At 46.6% G+C, this 19,351-nt stretch overlaps 1 protein-coding gene across 2 annotated transcripts in view; it reads right to left on the minus strand.

Annotated features, from left to right (window-relative positions):
- Nucleotides 1-11,532, minus strand: part of HMG20B (high mobility group 20B) — a 448,306-nt gene extending 436,774 nt beyond the window's left edge. For both annotated transcript variants that reach the window (XM_044306263.1, XM_044306272.1), the window contains exon 1: nt 11,453-11,532. The gene's annotated coding sequence lies outside the window, so the exon portion shown is untranslated. The remainder of the gene's footprint in view (nt 1-11,452) is intronic.
- Between the last annotated feature and the right edge of the window lie 7,819 nt (nt 11,533-19,351).

A 19,351-nucleotide genomic window follows, 5' to 3' on the forward strand; every position in this document is an offset into this window, starting at 1 on the left:
CCACAATTTGTTATGCATTTTTTCCTGAATACGGCAACACCATACAGTTAAAAAGAAAGAAAAAGTATGTGAACCCTTTAGAATGATATGGATTTCTGCACAAATTGGCCATAAAATGTGATCTGATCTTCATCTAAGTCACAACAATAGACAATCACAGTCTGCTTAAACTAATAACACACAAATAATTAAATGTTACCATGCTTTTATTGAACACACCATGTAAAAATGCACAGTGCAGGTAGAAAAAGTATGTGAACCCCTAGACTAATGACATCTCTGTCATGGATGGTGTTACAGAAAACTAGAAGACACAAATGAAGATCCAACTGACTTGATCCAAAACTAAGGAACAAAAGGGTAAGCCCTGTAACAGCCCTAGCACTCTCCCTTACTGCTCAGCCTATGCAAAAATCTCTATGGTAGATAATTGCATACCCTCGTTCCTCGACTGTATGACACCTGAACACCCTATAATAGTGAGGGGACACGACCACCGGCTCCCTACACTTAATACGGAGGGAGTCAGGGTCACCTCGGATCAAGACAACAGGAAAACAGAAATAAAGGAACAGACTTATCTTATGGATGCAGCAGTAGCAGCTTCTAGCATCAGCACAGTCCAGGAAGTTGTATAAACCGCAAAGTGAGATAGTATGGGAGGAGATATATAAGGATGCAATCACTGCTAATAGATGACAGCTTGGAGAGGGAGGAGAGATGTCAAAGCGAAAGGAAAACAAGAGAAGATCATACAGAAGGTACTGAAGAACGTCTATCAGAACTTCTCAGAGATCTGGTGGTGACAATCTCCAAGAGCTAATTGGAGTGAGGTGTGAGCCAACTGGAGTCCAATCGATGAGATGAGATTGGAGGTGTTGGTTACAGCTGACCTGCCCTATAAAAAAAAAAAAAAAAACAAAAAAAAAAAAAAAAACACACCAGTTCTGGGTTTGCTTTTCACAAGAAGCATTGCCTGATGTGAATGATGCCTCGTGCAAAAGAGCTCTCAGAAGACCTACGATTAAGAATTGTTGACTTGCAGAAAGCTGGAAAGGGTTATAAAAGTATCTCTAAAAGCCTTGCTATTTATCAGTCCATGGTAAGACAAATTGTCTATAAATGGAGAAAGTTCAGCACTGCTGCTACTCTCCCTAGGAGTGGCTGTCCTGTAAAGATGACTGCAAGAGCACAGCGCAGACTGCTCAATGAGGTGAAGAAGAATCCTAGAGCGTCAGCTAAAGACTTACAAAAGTCTCTGGCATATGCTAACATTCCTGTTAGCGAATCAAGGATATGTAAAACACTCAACAAGAATGGATTTCATGGAAGGATACCACAGAGGAAGCCACTGCTGTCCAAAAAAAAAAAAAAAAAAAAAAAAAAAAAAAAAAAAAACATTGCTGCAGGTTCACAGTTTGCACAAGAGCACCTGGATGTTCCACAGCAGTACTGGCAAAATATTCTGTGGACAGATGAAACCAAAGTTGAGTTGTTTGGAAGAAACACATAACACTATGTGTGGAGAAAAAGAGGCACATCACACTAACATCAAAACATCACCCCAACTGTGAAGTATGGTGGTGGGGGAATCAGATCCCCCCCGTAACAGTGTCCGTCATCCACAGATCCCCCCCGTAACAGTGTCCGTCATCCACAGATCCCCCCCGTAACAGTGTCCGTCATCCACAGATCCCCCCCGTAACAGTGTCCGTCATCCACAGATCCCCCCCCGTAACAGTGTCCGTCATCCACAGATCCCCCCCCGTAACAGTGTCCGTCATCCACAGATCCCCCCCCGTAACAGTGTCCGTCATCCACAGATCCCCCCCCGTAACAGTGTCCGTCATCCACAGATCCCCCCCAGTAACAGTGTCCGTCATCCACAGATCCCCCCCATAACAGTGTCCGTCATCCACAGATCCCCCCCATAACAGTGTCCGTCATCCACAGATCCCCCCCATAACAGTGTCCGTCATCCACAGATCCCCCCCATAACAGTGTCCGTCATCCACAGATCCCCCCCATAACAGTGTCCGTCATCCACAGATCCCCCCCATAACAGTGTCCGTCATCCACAGATCCCCCCCATAACAGTGTCCGTCATCCACAGATCCCCCCCATAACAGTGTCCGTCATCCACAGATCCCCCCCATAACAGTGTCCGTCATCCACAGATCCCCCCCATAAGTGTCCGTCATCCACAGATCCCCCCCATAAGTGTCCGTCATCCACAGATCCCCCCCATAAGTGTCCGTCATCCACAGATCCCCCCCATAAGTGTCCGTCATCCACAGATCCCCCCCATAAGTGTCCGTCATCCACAGATCCCCCCCATAAGTGTCCGTCATCCACAGATCCCCCCCATAAGTGTCCGTCATCCACAGATCCCCCCCCATAACAGTGTCCGTCATCCACAGATCCCCCCCCGTAACAGTGTCCGTCATCCACAGATCCCCCCCATAACAGTGTCCGTCATCCACAGATCCCCCCCATAACAGTGTCCGTCATCCACAGATCCCCCCCATAAGTGTCCGTCATCCACAGATCCCCCCCATAAGTGTCCGTCATCCACAGATCCCCCCCATAAGTGTCCGTCATCCACAGATCCCCCCCATAAGTGTCCGTCATCCACAGATCCCCCCCATAACAGTGTCCGTCATCCACAGATCCCCCCCCATAACAGTGTCCGTCATCCACAGATCCCCCCCATAACAGTGTCCGTCATCCACAGATCCACCCCATAACAGTGTCTGTCATCCACAGATCCCCCATAACAGTGTCTGTCATCCACAGATCCCCCATAACAGTGTCTGTCATCCACAGATCCCCCATAACAGTGACCTTCACAGATCCCCAGTAATAGTGCCACACACAGACCACCATTAGTTCCAAACCCACCAAAAGCACACCTTTTGGTTAAAAATAATTTTTTTCTTATTTTCCTCCCCAAAAACCTAGGTGCGTCTTATGGGCCGGTGCGTCCTATAGGGCGAAAAATACGGTAGATGAAGATCAGATCACATTTTATGACCAATTTGTGCAGAAATCCATATCATTCCAAAAGGGTTCACATACTTTTTCTTGCAACTGTATATGTGGTCGTAAACCGCTGTTTGGGAACACGGCAGCATTCAGAAGGTAAGGGGCAGCATCAGGATTTTATAACATGTAATTTGCTGAAATTGTTTTTAGGGGGTACAAAATTTTTATTTTTTCACCAAGGTAGCTGTGTGGGGGCTTGTTTTTTTTACAGGACAGGCTGTAGTTTTTATTGACATCATGGGGTACATATGACTTTTTAATCACTTTGTTTTTGTGGAGGTGAGGCGACAAAAACAGCAATTCCGTTTTCTACATTATTTTTTACGATGTTCGCCATACGGGATAAGTAACATGATACTTTTATAGATCAGGTCATTACAGACACGGTGATAACAATTATGAGTAGTTTTTTTTATGACATAAATGAACGGATATGAGAAGACAGGCTGATCAGTCCCTCAGGGTTAGGTACATGGGAAACACAAAAGGGGTTGGTCCGCACATCCCATCCAAATGCGCAGGTGCACGCTGCTATGACTGGAAACCTAAAACAACATAACGTCTGCCATCGTAGCAGCGACCCAATGGAAGAGAGAGGGAGCTACCTCCCTCCCAACCCCATGGATGCCGCGGGTGGCTACTGACTGCAGCATCCATGGGGTTAAATGGCCAAGATCGGTGCCAGCACCGATTTCGGCCATAGCAGCAGAGTGTGAGCTGTAACCTACAGCTCACACTCTGCTGCTGATGGCAGTGGCCTTTATACTGAGGCCGGCTGCATGTGAACATCAGGAGGCAATTTGGGCATTATAGGGCCACTAGGTTACTAGGAGCACATGGGGGGTCTTACCCGATTTCAAGCTGTGATCTCCAGCGTGGAGATGACAGCCTGAAACTGGCATTTTCTTACTGAAGCGCTACAGTTGGTTAGTCTGCAGAGACTGACCAATCGGAGTGTTTGCCAGCAAGGGACTAATCTGATTGGTCCCTTGCCTGCTTCCCCGATGTCTCTTCTCTCCAGAAGAGCGGAGACTCAGGGGCTGTGACACGTCATAGTGTCACAGCCCCCGGTAAGCAGTTTGGACGTGACTATGTCCAAACGCGTGAAGGTGTTAACGTTAACTACGCTTTTGTATCCTTTTTTACAAATATATGTTAAACGTAGGGCAAAAACGTGATGTGAACCCCATCTTAAGACTGTTAAAAATTAAAATGTTAATACATCGAACTTATTAACCACCTCCCGACCGCTGTAGGCACCGATGCGTCCGGGAGGTGGTTGTTTAGTTCCTCCTGGACGCATCGGCGCGTCCTCTCGCGAGACGCGAGATTACGTCACAGCCGGCCCGCGCATGCGCATCGCGGGCCGGCATTTCGCAGCAGACTATTTCGTCAGCAGCCTGCCGGCCACGATCATTGGCTGGCAGGCTGCTGATTTTTAAAAAATCCAATCAGCAGCCACATAACCCATCATATTAGTAAATATGATGGGGTTATATGGCTGCTGTGCTCCTCTGCTCCTTCTTTTGGTCGGTTGGTTCCAGCAGAGGAGCACATCTACTGTGAGTACCCACCACACCACATTTAGCCCCCAGATCACCCCAATTAACCCTTTGATCACCCCTTTTATCCCCCCCTGTCAATCACTAGTGAAAGGAAAAAAGTGATCAGTGCACTTTTTTTTTTTCACTGTTATTGACCGTTAGGTTTTAGGTATAGTTTAGGTCCCTTGGTTAGGTAGTTAGCGATCAGTTAGCGCCCAGCCCACCGCACCGCAGTCCGTTATTCGCTGATTAGCGTATCGCTAATCAGCATTTGTACTTTTATAGTATCTGAAAGTGATCAAAAAACTGATCACGGTCAGATCTATAATAGTACTAGTGTCACTTTAGTTCGCCCTCCACCCAAAACGCAGTGTTTGCCCAATCAGGCCTGATCGGTCGCCCACACGTGCGTTCGCCCACACCCGCCCCACCGCAGTGACAAAAAAATTTTTTTTTTTGATCACTGCACATTCACTTTACACGCACTGCGGCGATAAAAAAATCAGTTTTGATATTTTTTATCAACCGCAGCGGCCTCCGGTACTTCGCTAGCCTCCCATTTGTAAGACAGGCTTGCTTTTTTTTTTCTTGGGTAGTCTCAGGGAATACCCCTAAATTTAGTTGCCCACATGTCAAACAGGGGGTATTCCTCTGAAGAGGCCTACAGGCTTCTGACCCAGTCGGATGAGGAGTGGGAACCCTCATCTGATGAATCCAGCGGGTCAGAATACGAACCTGTAGAAAGCAGTGGCTCTCTGACCCAAAGTTCGGACGAGGAGGCTGAGGTCCCTGATAGAACCAGGCGTACCCGGCCCCGTGTCGCTAGACCGCAGGTTGCGCAGGATCCGCTTCAAGAGCAGCAGAGTGGGGCTGGTGCTGTCGGATTACGTGGTGAGGCATACACCAGCAGCCCAGCCCTTCCTGGACCTAGTACCAGCACTGCCGTACAACCTGGTGAAGTAGCGAGCACCAGAAGGGCAGTTGAAGCTGGTACGGTGGCACGTGCAGTAGTGACCCCGTCGCAGCCACCGCAAAGACGTGCCCGTAGAGCCCCTAGAATCCCAGAGGTGCTGGCAAACCCTGATTGGCAGTCCCCAACTTCAGCCGCACCCGTAGTTTTCCCTTTCACCGCCCAGTCTGGAGTTCGGGTTGAGACGGCTCAGATCGGTTCGGCCCTGGGATTTTTTGAGCTGTTCTTGACTGTGGAGCTTTTAGACTTAGTCGTGGCAGAGACAAACCGGTATGCCACACAATTTATCACCGCTAACCCGGAAAGCTTTTATGCCCAGCCTTTCCGGTGGAAACCAGTCCAAGTTTCCGAATTTAAAACTTTTCTGGGCCTCCTCCTCAACATGGGCCTGACAAAAAAACATGAATTGCGGTCATATTGGTCCACGAACCCAATTCATCACATGCCCATGTTCTCTGCTGCTATGTCCAGGACACGATTTGAGGTCATCCTGCGTTTCCTGCACTTTAGCGACAACACCGCCTCCCGTCCCAGGGGCCACCCTGCTTTTGACCGGCTCCACAAAATTCAGCCCCTCAGACCATTTCAACCAGAAATTTGCAGATATTTATACCCCTGAGCAAAACATCTGCATAGACGAGTCCCTAATACATTTTACCGGGCGCCTTGGCTTCAAGCAATACATCCCAAGCAAGCGCGCCCGGTATGGGGTCAAATTGTATAAGCTCTGTGAAAGGGCCACAGGCTATACCCACAAATTTCGGGTCTATGAGGGAAAAGATCAGACCCTGGAGCCGGTCGGTTGCCCTGACTACCTGGGGAGCAGTGGGAAGACAGTTTGGGACTTGGTGTCACCCTTATTCGGCAAGGGGTACCATCTTTATGTGGACAATTTTTACACAAGTGTGGCCCTCTTTAGGCATTTGTTTCTAGAACGGATTGGCGCCTGTGGTACCGCGCGAACTAGTCGCGCGGGCTTCCCCCAACGGCTCGTTACCACCCGTCTTGCAAGGGGGCAGAGGGCCGCACTGTGTAACGAAGAACTGCTCGCGGTGAAATGGAGAGACAAGCGTGACGTTTACATGCTCTCCTCCATTCACGCAGACACGACAATCCAAATTGAGCGAGCAACCCGTGTCATTGAAAAGCCCCTCTCAGTCCACGACTATAACCTCCACATGGGAGGGGTCGACTTCAATGACCAGATGTTGGCTCCATATTTAGTTTCCCGACGCACCAGACGCTGGTATAAGAAGGTGTCTGTATATTTAATTCAATTGGCTCTGTACAATAGTTTTGTTCTCTACAGTAAGGCTGGGAGAACTGGATCCTTCCTCAAATTTCAGGAAGAGATCATCGCGAACCTCCTGTATCCAGGAGGTTCCGTGGCCCCATCCACCAGTGTAGTTAGCCGTCTACACGAGCGACACTTCCCCAGTGTCGTTGCTGGTACCTCAAACCGACCGCCACCCCGAAAAAAATGTCGTGTCTGTAGCAGGAGTGGAATAAGGCGTGACACCCGTTATTTCTGTCCTGACTGTCCCGACCACCCTGCCCTATGCTCAGGGGAGTGTTTCCGAAAGTACCACACACAGGTACACCTAGCATAGGGATCACATCTCACCAGGATAGGCACACAGGGCTATTAGGGCCCATTCACTCACAGCTGCTGCAAACGTCTCCTTTCACATGGGACAAAGTGCATAACGCACTTCGCCACATCTTTGGGCGATTTGCGCTTTGCATATTGACCCATGGGGAAGGAGAGGTTTGTTCTATAAAGGTAAAAAAACAAAAAAACAAAAAAAAAAAAAACAGGTAAGCAAACAGGTTAATGTTTAGTTCCAAAAGTTAAAGTTACATGTTCTGTTCCAAAGTTAATAAAATTATTGCGTTGTGGCCTGTTTTTTTTTTTTTTTTTTTGTCTTTTTACCTTCCAGGTGGACCAACCGATCTACTAGCTGCAGCACCGATGTGCATTCTGACAGAAGCATTGCGCTGCTGTCAGATTACACGCAAGTCGGTGTATGCGGCGCTGCAAGACGGGATTTTCTCCTCTGCAGTGACAGATACGTTTGCCGAGGCATACGAGCTGAGGAGGAGGCGGCGTTCCTATGCTTTGGCAAGCACTGTGTATGTAATATATATATATATATATATATATATATATATATATATATATATATATATATATATATATATATATATATATATATATATATATATATATATATATAAAAATCCCGGCAATGATTTATTCATCCACATCGATTGATGCGAATGGAGAAATCTGGTTTGCCAGGGCATACGAGCTTAGTGGGTATGGATGTAGGGCGGAGCTCCTATGTCCTGGCAGACGCCTTTCCCCTCCATTTTTTTTTTTTGGCAGAGATTTTTTCATCCACATTGATCGATGCGAATGAAGAAATCTGTGCCGTTCATTTTTTTCTTTCAGCCCAGAAGCTGAACGGAAAAAAAAAATCTCATTACCTGTATGCTCAATATAAGGAGAATAGCAGAAACTCCTAATGCTGGCCATACATGTAATGATTGCGGAGACCCTCAAATGCCAGGGCAGTACAAACACCCCACAACTGACCCCATTTTGGAAAGAAGACACCCCAAGGTATTTGCTGAGGGGCATATTGAGTCCATGAAAGATTGAAATTTTTGTCCTAAGTTAGCGGAAAGTGAGACTTTGTGAGAAAAAAAAAAAAAAAAAAAAATCAATTTCCGCTAACTTATGCGAAAAAAAATAAAATTCTATGAACTTGCCAGGCCCCTCATTGGATACCTTGGGGTGTCTTCTTTCCAAAGTGGGGTCACATGTGGGGTATTTATACTGCCCTGGCTTTTTAGGGGCCCTAAAGCGCGAGAAGAAGTCTGGGATCCAAATGTCTAAAAATGCCCTCCTAAAAGGAATTTGGGCCGCTTTGCGCATCTAGGCTGCAAAAAAGTGTGACACATCTGGTATTGCCGTACTCAGAAGAAGTTGGGGAATGTGTTTTGGGGTGTCATTTTACATATACCCATGCTGGGTGAGAAAAATATCTTGGTCAAATGCCAACTTTGTATAAAAAAATGGGAAAAGTTGTCGTTTGCCAAGATATTTTTCTCACCCAGCATGGGTATATGTAAAATGACACCCCAAAACACATTCCCCAACTTCTCCTGAGTACGGCGATACCAGATGTGTCACACTTTTTTGCTGCCAAGGTGGGCAAAGGGGCACATATTCCAAAGTGCACCTTTCGGATTTTGCAGGGCATTTTTTACACATTTTGATTGCAAGGTACTTCTCACACATTTGGGCCCCTAAATTGCCAGGGCAGTATAACTACGCCACAAGTGACCCCATTTTGGAAAGAAGACACCCCAAGGTATTCCGTGAGGGGCATGGCGAGTTCCTAGAATTTTTTATTTTTTGTCGCAAGTTAGTGGAATATGAGACTTTGTACGGAAAAAAGAGAAAAAAAAAATCCACATTTTCCGCTAACTTGTGACAAAAAATAAAAAATTCTAGGAACTCGCCGTGCCCCTCACGGAATACCTTGGGGTGTCTTCTTTCCAAAATGGGGTCACTTGTGGCGTAGTTATACTGCCCTGGCAATTTAGGGGCCCAAATGTGTGAGAAGTACCTTGCAATCAAAATGTGTAAAAAATGCCCTGCAAAATCCGAAAGGTGCACTTTGGAATATGTGCCCCTTTGCCCACCTTGGCAGCAAAAAAGTGTGACACATCTGGTATCGCCGTACTCAGGAGAAGTTGGGGAATGTGTTTTGGGGTGTCATTTTACATATACCCATGCTGGGTGAGAAAAATATCTTGGTCAAATGCCAACTTTGTATAAACAAATGGGAAAAGTTGTCTTTTGCCAAGATATTTCTCTCACCCAGCATGGGTATATGTAAAATGACACCCCAAAACACATTCCCCAACTTCTCCTGAGTACGGCGATACCACATGTGTGACACTTTTTTGCTGCCAAGGTGGGCAAAGGGGCGCATATTCCAAAGTGCACCTTTCGGATTTCACCGGTCATTTTTTACACATTTTGATTGCAAAGTTCTTCTCACACATTTGGGCCCCTAAATTGCCAGGGCAGTATAACTACGCCACAAGTGACCCCATTTTGGAAAGAAGACACCCCAAGGTATTCTGTGAGGGGCATGGCGAGTTCCTAGAATTTTTTATTTTTTGTCGCAAGTTAGTGGAAAATGAGACTTTGTAAGAAAAAAAAAAAAAAAAAAAACCATCATCATTTTCCGCTAACTTGTGACAAAAAATAAAAAGTTCTATGAACTCACTATGCCCATCAGCGAATACCTTAGGGTGTCTACTTTCCGAAATGGGGTCATTTGTGGGGGTTTTCTACTGTTTGGGCATTGTAGAACCTCAGGAAACATGACAGGTGCTCAGAAAATCAGAGCAGTTTCAAAAAGCGGAAATTCACATTTTTGTACCATAGTTTGTAAATGCTATAACTTTTACCCAAACCATTTTTTTTTTGCCCAAACATTTTTTTTTATCAAAGACATGTAGAACTATAAATTTAGCGAAAAATTTATATATGGATGTCGTTTTTTTTGCAAAATTTCACAGCTGAAAGTGAAAAATGTCATTTTTTTGCAAATAAATCGTTATATTTTGATTAATAACAAAAAAAGTAAAAATGTCAGCAGCAATAAAATACCACCAAATGAAAGCTCCATTAGTGAGAAGAAAAGGAGGTAAAATTCATTTGGGTGGTAAGTTGCATGACCGAGCGATAAACGGTGAAAGGAGTGTAGTGCCGAAGTGTAAAAAGTGGCCTGGTCATGAAGGGGGTTTCACCTAGCGGGGCTGAAGTGGTTAAGAGGCTACTAAGTAATATTTATTAACCCCTTGCTGAGACCAGCAGAGGCAGTCTCGCTGCATGGCAAAATTAATAAAAAGTAAAATAAAGCTAAAAAAATAAAAAAAAGAGTAAGAAGTAATGGCTATAGTTACTAGTATTAGCAATAGTAGCAAACTACGTACACAAACGTTTCACCCCTTTATCGTTCATAAAAAATATAAATATATTACAGTAACTAGTTTTAGCAATAGTATAACAGACTTTGTGTGTGTATGTATGAAATATAGCAGGGGGGGGGTCTGCATAAAATATACTTGCACCCATTTTTTTTAATTTTTTTTTAGTTTTACTGCAGTACAACATATGGCAAAATGAACCTGCAATAGAAAAATAGGGCACCAAAATCCAAAATGCGCTCCAGTCCTTTGAAGTCTGACACTGGGTTCAGACCTGAGCGTACTTGAACGTACGCTCTGTATGCACGATTGTACGGGCGTTTGCAGTCACGCATACAGAGACAAGCGAACGCCCATTGTCGCACATTCCCGCTGAAGTATATGTACGGGAACGCGAGACAAGAAGCTCCTGTACTTCTTGCGGCGTCGGGCGTTTTACAGCGCGATCGTACGCGCTGTAAAACGCTCAGGTGAGAACCATTCCCATAGGGAATCATTGGTTCTTGCCTGTTGAGCGTTTTACACGCTCAGGTCTGAACCCAGCCTTACACAAATAACATACATTTTAAGGGTACAAACAAAGGATAAGAAAGGAAAAATAAACTTTTTTTCCATAATTTTCACAACTTTTCCATATATATATAAAAATGTTATTACATCTGTCAAAAGCACAAACGAAAGATCTAAGGTGTCCCGTGAAAAATAATATCAAATACGTGTAGGCTGACTCACATATTAAATTAGTTACTAGCAGTTAAGATAGCCCTATTGCTATAGCTGAAATTTGGCTTGGAAAGAAAGAAGGGTAAACACTCTGGTAATGAAGTGGTTACAATTATATAAACTCACATATTCACACAAGTAGGGAAAGAAAACCCACCTGGAATGTGCTCAGAATTCATACCATACACACCGGTAGATGTTAGAATGGAGTTGTTAGAAGGAGGTTTGTGACGTCACTGATCACGTGCTCCTTCATGGTCACATGACCAAATGTGGGCAGTGGTTGCAAACACGGACTGCAGTGCAGGAGCTTGTGGAAGGAGGAGGGGTTGTGTGCGCTTGCAAGCAGTCCTGGATTACACAAACCTTCATGGGGAGCAGTATATGGATTTTATATATGAAGGTGCAGGTCTGGGGAGGGCATGTTGAGCACTCAGGGCAGTGGGCTTCATGGAGTGCAGGAGTATATTCTTGGGGACACCAGGGTGCAGATATGTAGGGGGCCTTTATGGGGTGTAAATCTGTGAGGAGGGGGCATGTGGTGTATTGTGGGAACCATGAGCGTGCAGATATGGGGGGGGGGGGGGGTAGGGTTCGGCGATATCATATTCAAACAATAACGATATTAAAAAATTTATCATGATAACTATATATCGCGATACATACCTGTTTAAAAGTAAAAAACACAAGGGGACATACTGTATGGGGGCAGCTACAAGGACAAGTTATACTGTATGGGGGCAGCCACAAGGACAAGTTATACTGTATGGGGGCAGCCACAAGGACAAGTTATACTGTATGGGGGCAGCCACAAGGAGAAGTTGCACTGTATGGGGGCCACTTCGCCCGACTCCTGGCCTGCAGGGAATGTCCAGGCAGAGGAACAGGAGTGAGTGAGAGACCCTAAAACACATAGAATAGTGTCAGCACATTGATCTATAATAGCAGACATTAGGGAATAATGAGTCACATGAGTCCCCCAAACATGAGCAACAAGAAGACATTACTGTATGTATGGTGGCCTGTGGCCACAAGACTTTATTATAACGTCTCCTTGTGGCCCCCCGCCCCCATACAGTGTAACGTCTCCTTGTGGCCCCCCGCCCCCATACAGTGTAACGTCTCCTTGTGGCCCCCCGCCCCCATACAGTGTAACGTCTCCTTGTGGCCCCCCGCCCCCATACAGTGTAACGTCTCCTTGTGGCCCCCCGCCCCCATACGGTGTAACGTCTCCTTGTGGCCCCCGCCCCCATACAGTGTAACGTCTCCTTGTGGCAGGCAAAGATGGCGATCTGTGTAATCGAAGGGAAATGTGGTGGAAATTGTGCATTTTGTAGGACACCTGATCAGACAATAGTGCTTGGGGGGGATCAGTCTAGCTAGATGGGGTGACCTGGGGTGCAGTCCCTTGTCTTGGAACATATGGGGTCAGCAGAGAGTATTGTGTGGGAGCCATTAAGATCAGACAAGGAGATTATGAGTGCAAGAGTGAGGTCGCCTGTGGAGGAGCCAAGGCTCGGTTGGGGGGGGGGGGGGGGGGGGGGGGGGGGAGTATGTAGGAAAAAGAGGTCCGTGGGGACTGCTGTGTGTGGGACCCATGCAGATCAAACAAAGGATACTCGTGCTGGGACTTTTTAGTGGAATCTGTAAAGCCGGGGGGCCAGCAGTTGTAATATGGTTATGGGGTATAGGATCTACACCATCTGGAGTAGGGGGTGTTGCTGTGAATTAGGCTACTTTCACACTTTCAGTTTGTGAGATCCGTTCAGCGCTCTCACAAGTGGTCCAAAATAGATCCGTTTTTCCCTAATGCATTCTAAATGGAAAAGGATCTGTTCAGAATGCATCAGTTTGCCTCCGATCAGTCCCCATTCCGCTTTGGAGGCGGACACCAAAACGATGCTTGCAGCGTTTTGGTGTCAGTCTGACGAAACTGAGCCAAACGGATCCATTCTGACACACAATGTAAGTCAATGGGGACGGATCCGTTTTCTATGACACAATAGAAAACGGATCCATCCTCCATTGACTTTCAATGGTGTTCAAGACTGATTAGTCTAGGCTATGTTAAAGATAATACAAACTGATCTGTTCTGAACGGATGCAGACAGTTGTATTATCTGAACGGATCCGTCTGTGCAGATCCATAACGGATCCGCACCAAACGCTAGTGTGAAAGTAGCCTTAGCTCAAGGCAGTTACAGGGAGTTGTACAGTATGTCTGGAATGTGTGTCATGGATTTGGGCCTAATGCAGTGGTCTGTAGTTTAATGCCTCATCTTAAGGGCTCATGCACACAAACGTATTTTCTTTCCGCTTCTGTTCCAGTTTTATTTTATTTTTTTGTGGACCATATGCGGAACCATTTACTTCAATGGGTCCACAAAAACAATAGAAGGTACTCCGAGTGCATTCCGTTTCCGTTCCGCAAAAAGTAGTGCATGTCCTATTATTGTCCGCAAATCACTGTCCGAGGCGCTATTCAAGTCAATGGGTATGCAAAAAATACGGAACGCACGTGGAACACATCCATATGTCATCCGTATTTTGAGGATCCATACTGTAGAAATGCCATGCTCAGCCCATATTGTTCATGTGTTTGGTGATTAATAAATGACAGTTTCCGTTTCCGCATACAGAAACCATACGGATATGTTTTGTGGAATAATTGGAACGGAAGAGAACTGAAATCAGAGGGGAAAAAAAACCTAAGATACGGAAAAACGGACCACAAAACTACGGTCGTGTGCATGAGCCCTAGATGTTCAACTTATGTGGCTGTGTGGTGACATGTTTGTGTTTTTGCACCCCATAGATCTTATTCCTGGGAGCTAAAGGGCACAGGAGAGGGATGTCTAGTCACTAAAGCCAGAAGATGGTAACCTCCGGCACTCCAGCTGTGGTAAAACTACAACTCCCAAGATGTACACTCGCTTGGCTTTTCTCAGAACTCCATAGAAATGGAGCATGCTGGGAGTCGTAGTTTGACCACAGCTAGAGTGCCGGAGGTTAGCGTCACTGGTCTAGTGGCTTTGAATTGTAGTTTTATAGAGCGCAAACATTGGTGGAGGGTGCAGTTTGTGATGGGGTGAGCGAAATGGAGAGCAGTCGGGAGGACGTGGCCATGGAGATGTATTCTGTGTGAGGCAAAGATACTCTATAGGGAGCTGTTCAGGATCACTTTCTGGGTCTGCGGTTTCAGGATGATAAAGTGGGTCTAAGGGAACCATGCGCATTAGGCCTCTTTCACACGACCGTATGGCTTTCAGTGTTTTGCCGTCCGTTTTACACTGATCCATTCTGTTTTTTTGTTTCCGTTTTTCCGTATGGCATATACAGTATGCAGTAATTACATAGAAAAAATTGGGCTGGGCATAACATTTTCAATAGATGATTCCGCAAGAATGGATACGGAAGACATGTGGATGCATTTCCGTATATGTTCCGTTTTTTTGCAGACCCATTGACTTGAATGGAGCCACGGAACGTGATTTGCGGGCGATAATAGGACATGTTCTATCTTTTTCTACGGAAACGGAATGCATACAGAGTACATTCAGTTTTTTTTTTTGCGGAATCATTGAAATGAATGGTTTCGTGTACGGAACGCAAAAAACGACCTGTAAACGGTTCTGTGAAAGAGGCCTTAGTGTTAGGGTCCTATTACACTCGTTCATCGAGTATTGTGAGTTTTTTTTAACAGATTTAAAAATAATCATTTGCTTGTGGCAAACAATGATTCAGTATAGGGATGAGCTATGGCATTAGCAATCACCTCTCTACACACTGAGGAGGAGATCACTGCATGTAATAGCAGTAGTCTTCTCCACTAGGGAGCCAGGTGATTGCTGGGAAGGAATACTTCTGTATACGGACAAGCAATTGCTTTAGTGATCACTGCTCATACTGTGGAGGAGATTGCTATATATAAATGTGTCTCCTTCAAGGATGGACAGGAGATTGCTGGGAAGGAATGCTTCCCTCCCGACAATCACCTGCAGAATCTCCAGGTGTAATAGGACCCTTAGTAAGAAAATGGGATTTTGGAAGCAGTCTGAGCAGCATGAGGAGGTTTAGTGGCTATGGGGTTCAGTCTGTGAAGGGTGTGTGTCACGGCTGAGGATGGGGGAAACCCTCAGCCGTGCGATGCCAGGTGGTGTAGGGGCTACTCGGCCATGAGAACAGGATAGGGAGCAGGTCACCTCCTCACACATCCCTACCCTGACCCTAACTCCTAATCTGCATGGGCTGACCTTTAAGGTAGGAGGACCCATGCGCAGGAACCTCAGAGCCCTGTCTTACCCTCCGCAGATCCCTGAGCTAGGAGCTGGGTAAGACGACCTACTCCTCCTTGGCACGGAGGAGCAGGAGTCTCAATAGCCAAGCTGTTGGGAAAAAGGGGTACATGAACAGCCTCACGGAAGTGGCAGGCGAATACCCAGTTCCACCAACCTGCCACAGCCTTGCTGACTGGATTCCTGAGCAGACAGGAAACCAGAACCGTGAGCTGCACCAAACATAAGAAGGTCCCAACAGAACAACATACAACCACACACGCATAAAGACATCAAACATAACGACAATTATTTTTACATCGCAACCATACTTTTATGAGCACAGGGGTGGCTCTCACAGGCAGGTCAACTACACAGGCGGCTGCTCCAGCTAGCAGGGCTGAAGCAACCTACTGAACCATGCAAAACACTCAGGCTTTATAGGCCAAGAAGCCACACCCACAGTCAGACACACCCAGTGACATCACACACACACTGGGAAGGGAGTTAACCCTTCCAGCACCACATAAGGGAAAACACACATATAGGGGAAAGTGTCCAACTGCATCACACACTGTGGCTGTTGCCACTGGCAACGACATGGGTGGCAACCATGTCCAGGGAGTCAGCCCGAAGTCCGAGACAGTGCCACCACATAGAGAAAAACTTAAATCCAGCTCACCTCCCAGTTAGTATAATCCCGATTCTGAAACCCTAGGGGAGTGACCCCGTCGCAGGCTGCAGGTAATTTAGAAGAAGGTCTCAGATTCAAGTAGGGTCCATGTTAAAATCGCTTCTTTATTTGGACATCATACAGACATGACAGACTGCCACACAGTACAACAGATTGGCGTTGACGCATTTCGGGTACTGAGACCCTTAGTCATAACGTTGTTGCACAGTGAGATACCCCAATATAAAGGGAAAAAATAGCCATTCCCCCCTACAATCCATGGGAGGCGGCATTGATCCCATTGGTCGTCTCACTGTGCATCACACCTTAGTTGCCACCCATTCATTATCAAGTTGATGCATTACAGACTGTGCTGGGACTTAACAAGAGTTAACCCTTGAGGACTCTAGTCCAAATTCTGTGAACATTCACTGAAGGAAAAAAAAAAAAAAAAAGGGGGGGGGGAAGGGAAACAGGTGAAAGTCCCAAAAAAAACGCACAGTGTGAACACACCGACTTGTGTAACATATAAAAACATATATTATGCAAAACCAAAACAGCCTTCACATTAATAACAGTATTATTGACAGTATTATTTCTGCTTAGGACATTGTTGCCACGCTTGGTAATCTTGTTATGCAGGAGAAAACCACTGATAATGATAATTGCACCATGAACTGGGGACCAAATGGACAGACACAAGAAAAGGAATGGGGGGGGAAGGGGAGACTGTGAGAAAGAATGGACACGCAGGAATGATGCACATAAATGCACGTTTATATATAAATGAACATATTTGTTATTGGTATATGTACATCAATTCCTTTTTCAGGTTAAGGCCATATGGAACTCTAGTGTTCAGCCTGAAGATCCAAAACGCCTCCCGTAGGAGGAGTTTCTTGCGGTGGTCACCACCTCTCTTGGGGGCAAATACCCTCTCTATCGCGAAGGCTTTAAAGCCCCTTACTTGACGATCATGTATTTGTATAAAATGTCTAGCTACATTCGAAATATTAAGTGCATTAGGGTTGCTTATATAATTTAAATGTTCCAGAAGGCGATTCCTGAATCTTCGGATCGTACTTCCAACATACATTAAGTCGCAATCCTTGCACTGTATAATGTATACCACTCCTGTAGTGTTGCAATTAATATAGCTTTGTATTGGAAAGCTGCAGGAGTGGTCAGATCTGTCAAAGGACTTGGAGGGGGTGGCATAGATGCAAGTCTTGCAGGGATTGCCCCCGCATTTGGAAAAGCCCTTGTATCTGAGCCAACTAGACTTCATGCTGGCTCCCATCCTATTGGCCGTGAAGAGGGATGGGGACAGCGAGCAGGACAATGTAGTGGCTTTTCTGGAAACAATTTTGAGACCTGATTTCAGGGCATTATATAATATTTCGTCATCATACAGAATAGGCAGACAGCCCTTAATGATGGAGCTGATTTTATTGAACTCCTTGCTATATGCCAGCGATAACGTTGGTACATTGTCCTGGTCACTGTTCCCATACCTCTCCATCCTCCTGGATGGGGTATCCCGTTTGCCTCCTGCTGCTGTTTTACCAAAAAGCATTTCCCCTCTATTTTTTCTCTGTGCAATAGCTCTGCCCCTCTCTAGCATCCAGGTAGGGTAATTTCTGGCTTTTAATCTGACATCTACCTTATTAAATTCCTCATCCAGAAGTGCAGGGAGACTGCAGTTCCAGGCTGCTCGTATGTATTCCCCAACGGGGATCGCCCTGATGGTGTGTAGGGGATGATGGCTCCTAGCATTCAGGATGGAATTTCCGGCCACCTCTTTTCTATATGTTCGGGTGTGCACTACTTCACCTGGGCAGCCTCGGAGCGTCAGGTCTAAAAAATTGATAGTGGTCTCACCAAAGGCACATGTGAAACGTAGGTTATAGTTATTCGCATTAAGGTACATCTGGAGGTCCTAAGTGCCACCACATGTACAGACTACAAAAAACGTTGCCACGGGCAACCACAGTGCGGGGAAGGATGTCAGTGCACACCACAAAACACCGTGCACACAGACATACCAAAAGTGCATACACACATGCACACAACTCCCAGGGAACCGCACACAATGCTGTTGTCCGCAGCAACCGCACCGAGGCCAACAACATTATGCCTCAGCTGCGGTTGACACAACAACCCAAACCGCGGGCAACTGTATGCGGCTCCCCAGGAGTCACGGCCAAAACCGTGGCCGTGACACTCCCACCCCTCAAAGCCCCCCCACCGAAAAAAAAACACGAAACTAGTGAGGAACTCACACAGGGGATGGGAGAAGGAGACGTCCACTCTCAGGAGATGGTTCCCAGGAGGTCACTGTCAGCTGCATCCTCTCCCAGCTCACACTAGCCAGTCCGACGAGGCCTGCAGCCCGCACCAGCGACACAGGGGAATGGAACCACTGAGAGTGGACGAGGGGACTCTCCACTAACGTCCCCACTCCAGTCGCTGCCAGCAGACAGTCCAAACCAGCACGCAGCCGGACCACTTACGGAGTGCTGCCAGCAAACGACCAGAGATGGGAACATGGAGAGGGATGAGGGATCACCAACACGGACGGTACGGTGGCGGGGGAATAAGCCACCATCCGTGCCGTTAACGGTGATCCCCCCAGGACGTTCCCCCTCCGGAGAACGCGCATGCAGGCCACCAGGGGATGGCACTGCATGCTGTACCCTCTTCCGAAGGTGTGCACACCGCACAAACAACCACCACGTGCAAGAAATCAGGGGGACGCAAGCGAGGCAACGGTGAAGGGAAGGCGAGGAAACGCCACTCACCGCGCTGTCAGAGGCGAAACCCCCAGAACGCTCTCCCTCCGAAGAGCGCGCATGCACCCCATCCGCAGACGGCGGTGCATGCTTTACCCTCTTTCGAGGGAGTCAGCCCGAAGGCCGAGACAGTGCCACCACATGTACAGACTACAACAAATGTTGCCACAGGCAACCACAGTGCGGGGAAGGATGTCAGTGCACACCACAAAACACTGTGCACACAGACATACCAAAAGTGCATACACACATGCACACAACTCCCAGTGAACCGCACACAATGCTGTTGTCCGCAGCAACCGCACCGAGGCCAACAA

This window comes from Bufo gargarizans, chromosome 1 (assembly GCF_014858855.1).
Source record: "Bufo gargarizans isolate SCDJY-AF-19 chromosome 1, ASM1485885v1, whole genome shotgun sequence".
Taxonomy (NCBI): Eukaryota; Metazoa; Chordata; class Amphibia; order Anura; family Bufonidae; genus Bufo; species Bufo gargarizans.